This window comes from Tupaia chinensis, unplaced genomic scaffold (assembly GCF_000334495.1).
Source record: "Tupaia chinensis unplaced genomic scaffold, TupChi_1.0 Scaffold149448_1, whole genome shotgun sequence".
Taxonomy (NCBI): domain Eukaryota; kingdom Metazoa; phylum Chordata; class Mammalia; order Scandentia; family Tupaiidae; genus Tupaia; species Tupaia belangeri.
The window spans coordinates 451333-458186 of NW_006209292.1; positions in this window are offsets into that span (position 1 = coordinate 451333).

The window sequence follows — 6854 nt, forward strand, 5'->3', positions numbered from 1 at the left end:
CACTCCTTCCTATTCCTTCGATATGCCAGGACCTCCTTCAGCCTGCCCTACCTCACTCACGTGAATGCACATGCACATATCACCAAGTGGCCTTCAGCCTTCTTGTCAGATGATCGGATCCATGCACTGGAGCCCAGTGCTACCCAGTGCTGCCCAGGCCAGCTGGTACTAGTGCTGAGCACCTCAGCATATCACAAAGTGTTTCTTTGGATTGGGACAAAATCCACCTTCCTTGCACCATTTACACAACCTGGGACACAGAGATACCACTTATCAATTTTGCTGTCAAAAAGAACGTTTGGCACCCAAAGGGCTATGCCCACTTTCTTCCATCTAACTGCAAATGCAGGAAAACTTGTCAAAGAGGAAAGCAAGGGGAAGTTTTCTTCATTCATTTTCCTTGTTTTTCTTTATTTCTTTTACTTTCTGTATAAATCACATTTAAATTACATGTTGGGGAGGGATATAAATGAGACTCAGTTGGACCTCATGAGTCATCATTTCACTGGGAAACAAAGTAGCTTTTCTTCAAAAAGCAATTCAATTAATTTTGGCATGCGCTGTGGAAATAAGCTTTTAAAGATGAATCAAAACACTTGCAATCATCTAAAAATAAGTGAACAACACAAATTACTGTCTGGTTTCAGGGTATAGAAATATTAAATAACATAGATATTTTCAAGTGTAAAATAATGTCAAGGCTTTGTTTTTTGTCTTGACATTATTTACACTTGAAAAGGTGAAAAACAAATGAGGTCTTACCTAGGTATACGTCAAAGGTAAACCAAAGCAAACACCCTTTGAAGACGATGGGTTCGCATAGTGACAGCCCCATTTTGACCTAGGAGGAGAGGACACACATTCCATTGTGGCCTCTGAACTTCCCTCTCTGCTATCCCAGTATTCTCACCTGTAAAATGCAGAGGAATCCTGTCCACCTGTTTTCCTAGTTGAGGGTCAATGAAAAGAGTAAAGCAACAGTGGATGTGAAAGCCCTATGGAAATTGCAAAATGTTTGACCCATATATGTCATTGTTCCACTTATTCACCAACAACTATTTCTCCCAAGTAAAAAAAGAATACGCTAAGTAATGGCTCTTTACACAAAAGCAGGATCTCTGCTTTATGTTTCTCATTTCTCTATTACTTAAAAATCTAGCAGTGAGTGCACTGAGACTTGTCCTTTACCTCTACACCAAACCGCATCTGCCCCATCAACATCCAGTTGATGAAGCCCAAACTGTGGAGTCCCTAGGCCAGTCCTTCAATATGCAGAATTCAACTACCTCCATGCCACACAGTGCCCTGGTTTGAGCCTACATCATCCTATCGCTTCCCTCCCAGATGATGGCTCCTGTCACTGGCCTCCTAAGTGGTTCCCCCACATCCCCTCTTGCCCCTTCCAATCCCATTGTTTCACTTTGGAGTTCATGGTCAGGGCAAGTACTGTTGCCTGTTCATTTGCTCCTCTACCCCTTCTTCCTCCCTAATTGAAGGCTTCCCCAAACTCAGCAAATTGGACCAGCCCTCTCCTCATCCCCAAGATGGCCATGTGACCCTCTTCTGACAAATGAGATCTAAGGAGAAATCAGCTAGAAAGTTCCTGGAAAAGAATATTCTCCACATTAAAAGGCAAGAGACAGGTGAGGCAAGCCCTGTCCTTAACCTGTGGACACTGTTATGTGGTATATTAAACTGGGAGCGGTGGCATCTGGAGATATGGCACAGATGTGGCAATCATGCATATAGAGCTCCAACATCATCACACCCCTGGATTAACCAACTCTGGCACCACTTACCTCTGGTGGACTCTCATCAGCAAATTCTTTCTCAAAGGGCCACGGAGTTGACAGTTCAGGCTTTGTAGTCCATTTATCTCAACTCAGCTCTGCCCTTTCAATACAAAAGCAGCTGGAGACAAATGGGCAGAAAAATGGACATGCTGTGTGCCAATAAAACTTTATTTACAGACACTGATGCTGGAATGTTCACACGACATTCTTATTTCACATAATATTCTTTCACAGGATATTCTTCTTTTATTTTTTTCAACCATTCAAAAATGTAAAATACATTCTCAGTTCACAGGCTATACAAAAGCAAGTAGTAGGCCAGATCTGGTCCACAACAGGCCACAGTTCAATCCCTCATAGAATAATTGGAAAAACCCTACACTTGGGACCAGCTGGTGCTGTTGCAGTAATCCAGTACTCTCTGAGGCTAACCCACACAGGAAGGCTTGGGTCACATCTGGAGGCAGTGACCATGTCAGGCGTACCCATGATTCAGAACTGGCTGAGGATGGAGGTGAGTCACAGCATGGAAACCCTGAGGTCTCTTCTTTATGAAGGAGGTATTTTCTTGTTTTGTTTGTGTTTGTTTGTTTGTTTTTAGAGGTTTTTGCTATAGGATGCTTGTGCTCGCCAGAAAGACAGAGAGAGGCAGAGAGACAGAAAGGGAGAAATCACCCCCCGGGGGGGATGGCCACGCCACAATCCCTTCTCCTCCATTCTCCTCTCGGGATCTTGGGCACTCACGCACACGCGCCCAGCGTGAGTTTAAACCACTGGGTCCAGGACTTGAGCCACGGTCAACTACATGGGAGTCCAGCGACATAGCCATTATGCTAACTGCTGGTCTCTGAAGGAGGTAATCTCTTACTTGTAGCCAAAAGTACACAAAGTGATACAAAAGACTTTTTATTTTTTTTCTACTTTAAATTTGAAATATTTAAAACATACCAAAATGTATAAAAAGAATACAACAGGTATCAATGTCCCCACTCCCCAGACTTCACAGATGTAAATATTTTATCACATTTGCTTCAGATGTCTGATTTTTCAAATTAATTTATTTTGTATATTATTTTCTTATTTTTACATTTAATCACTGTACATCTTTACAGCATAAGAAATTAATTTTCCCACCATGCATATACTGTATATCAGTCCAGTCAAAGATATTATCAAACACATTATGATCAGCAGATAATTTCCTATTTTTGTGTTTGCTAAATGTTTTGCTTTATTACTTTTTTGAAAGAAATAAAGCCTTGCCAAATACCTAAAGGCCATACTCTGAGATAGGTGTGTCCTTCTATGTACTCTGGGTACTTCTATACACTTGTGTATCCCAAAACAATACATCCTATTGTTTTGTGTGTTTTTAAACTTTATGCAAATGGTATTGCACTCAAGATAGCCTTTTTACACCATGCTCCCTCCCCCAATATTATTCATGTGAATATCATGTAGAATGGGTTCATTCACTTTTGCCGTTGTATGAATAAGCCACAATTCATCCCCAACTAGCAGGAAAGCTAGCTGTCTTCCTGTGGTTTTCCTTGTGCTCAAGGAGGATATTCACTGAAGCAGTTTATACTGGTGAATAGGAGGAATGAGCAAGCTTTCCAATAGTGTGTGTCTGACCTTGTCCCTCCCCTGCTGAAAACCATTTACTGTTTACTGGGCCCTGTTTGTCTAATCTCCTGCCCCTTACCCCTATGCTTCTGTTCCTAGCTCTTGGCCCCTGCAGCTCTGTGGATCTGCTCTACGTATATTGAATTCCCTCCCTTTTGGGAGCATAAGCGCTTACAAGTTTACAAGCATATGCTTACGAGCATAGCACTTGCAAGGCCCTTTGTGTCCTGGTCCTGCCATCTCCCCAGTCCCAGTCCCTCTCTCCCTTTCTTACCCCAATATCACAACTCCTGCTCTGCTGTGCCTGAAATGCCCTCCTCCCAGTTCCAGCCCCACCCACTGTGCCCACTGCCACTCCTTTGCTTTCTCCACATAGATAGGTGTCACCTCACCTTTGAAGCCTTTAGTGAACTTCCCTGATCCTAGGGAACTCCTGTGTGGTCCCACAGAATTGACCTGTCTTTATGCCATTAGCAGACATCTACTAGAACACCTTGCAAAAGGGAGTGGCCTCTGCTACTTGCCACCTCCCCTGTCCAGGTTGGGAGGTACTTATGTTCAGATGCTATGTCCTTCATGTCTCTCTGTCTTCCAGCATTTGGCATGTGGGATGTACTCAACAAAGAAATTAATGCCTGGATGAATGAATAAAAAGTCAAATCTTCAAGCATCAGCCCCCAGAAAAATGAACTCAAAAGCTATGGGGGTCAGCTATGTGGTATAGTGGTTAAAGTAGCTGGATCCCACATGGCCAACTGTGTGGCTCAACTCCCAGACCCAGTAGATTAAAAAACTTACTAAGCATGTGTGTGGACATGTCAAAATCCTGAGAAAATACCAAATGGAGAAGAAGGGATTGTGGTGTGATGTGAAAGCATCTGAAGGGTGCTTTCTCACTCTCTCTCTTTTTATCTCTGGCAAGTGCATGTGCCCTATAGTGCCCCCCAAAAAAACAAACAGTAAAACAACAACAAAACAGAGCTATGCAGATTGACACAATGAGGTATCACCTTCCCCCATTTAGAATGACTATTACCAAAAGTCAAATGATTACCAGTGTTGGTAAAGATGTGTAAAAAGGGGAATTCTGGGAACCAGCAGTTAGCGTAATGGCTATGTCGCTGGACTCCCACGTAGTCGACCGCAGTTCGTGTCCCGGACCCGGTGGCTTAAAACTCACGCCAGGCGCGTGTGCGTGCGTGCCCAAGATCCCGAGAGGAGAATGGAGGAGAAGGGATTGCGGCGTGACCATCCCCCCTGGGGGGTGATTTCTCGCTTTCTGTCTCTATGTCTCTCTCTGTCTGTCTGGCGAGCGCACGCACCCTATAGTGAAAATCTCTCCAAAAAAAAAAAAAAGGGAATCCTTGTACACTGCTAGTGAGAATGTAAATTACTACAGCTACTGTGGAAAATAGTATGGCAGTTCTCCAAAAACTAAAAATAGAATGATTTTGATAGAGTACTCCCAGTCCTGGGTATATATCCAAAGGAAAAGAAATCAGTGTGTCAGGGAGATGTCTCCATTCCCTTGTTTACTGCAATACTGTTCACAATAGCTAAGATATGGAATCAACCTAAGTGCCCCACAATTGATGAATACATAGAGAAAATGTGGTATATATACATGATGCAATTTTATTTGGCCATAAAAAGGATGAAGTCCTGTCACTTGAGACAACATGGATAAACCTGGAGGAACCAGGGACTGGAAGACAAACACACCATGTTCTCACTCATTAGTGGAGTCAATGATTTGATTGTATAGAAGTGGAACATGCAAGGCAGATCCTGAAGCTGGGAAGGGGAGCTGACTGAGAGGGGATAGAGAGAACTTGGTTAACAGACACAAGATGCAGATAAATGTAATGACTTCTAGAGTACTTAAAAACAGTAGAGTAACTATCCTTGGTGATAACTCAAGGTATATTTCAAAATAGCTAGAAATGAGGATTCCAAATGTTTTTAACACAAAGTAATGATAAATGTTCGAGATGGTGGATGTGTTTACTGCCCTGATTTGATCATTACACATTGTATTATGTCCTAAAAAGCCACACTGTACTCCATAAATATGTGCAACTATTAAATATCAATTAAAAATTATAACAAAGGCTATTTACAGTGGCACAGTTATAACACAACACTCTACAATGCTGAAGCCACAGGGGAAGGTCTCAGGTTTGCCTCCTGTAGCCTCCGCACGTACACCAAGTGCCATGCCTATGGTACTGGCTGACTGAGGCTGGGGGTGGGTCGCGGTGTTAGGACTCTGTTGAGGGTGACTCTTCTTTTTTCTCTCGTGGGAAGAATACATTTTCTTAGAGAATTATAATAAAATAACAAAAAATTATGCAGACTGGGATGAAACTGATGTAATTCCATCTGACGTGGATATCTGGAACAAGTAAGTACTGCTATTTATAGCTGATAAAGCTTGACTCGAGTTTGACAACTCATCCAATTGTATTTCCCTATGTTTCCTTAAATATTCATTTAAAATATTCTGAAACATAACTAAGTCAACTTCATTTTTTACCTTTATTTTAGGCAGGCTTCTTGTGTAAGTATGTCAATTCTGAATAGAGAAGAAAATACCCATCTGCTAGGAAATGAATTCATAAAAAGGATGACCATTTAACTGGTAGCCTAGTGCAGGGACTCAGGAGTTCATGTTACTTCCAAAAAGTGATAATTCCTCCTTATTCACCAGAAGGATCTGTTCTAGTGATTACATGTTAGCACTTTTATTTCTGATGCCTCTGGGGAAAAGGCTTTCTTAGTACTTTACGTCACAGCAGAAGTCCATATGTGCTGGTACATGAGGTTAAGAAATTAAGTTAATCTTGTTGACTTACAAGCACAATGTGAATCTAAATGCATCCTCTTCATTGATGACCAAGAAAGACCAGTTGGGTTTTTTGTTTGTTTGTTTTGCTAAAGGGCTCATGTGCTCACCAAAGAGAGACAGAGATAGAAAGGAGAAAGCATTCCCCTATGGGGAATGGTCATGCCACAATCTCTTCTTCTCCATCTCTCCCTTCTTTCAGGCTTTTGGGCACACACACACACCTGGTGTGTTTTTCAGGCCACTAGGTCTGGCACTGAAACCACGTGGTTGGTTAGATGGGATCCAGCTCAACCACCAGGTCACAGAGCCTGTCTGGGAATTTTTAAAATATCTCAGATAGCCACCTTTAAATCCAAAGGTTTATACACTGGGATCATTTGGAATAGAAATATTTCTCCCTCTCTCTCTCTCTCTTTTCAGAGATTTTTGCTATGAGGTATGTGTTCTCTCCAGAGAGGCAGATAGTCAGAAAGCAAGAAATTATCCCCACCCCCCACCCCCCCACACAGGGAGGAGGATGTCCATGCTGCAATCCCTTCTCCTCCATTCTCCTCTCGGGATTTTGGGCATGTACGCACACGTCGCAG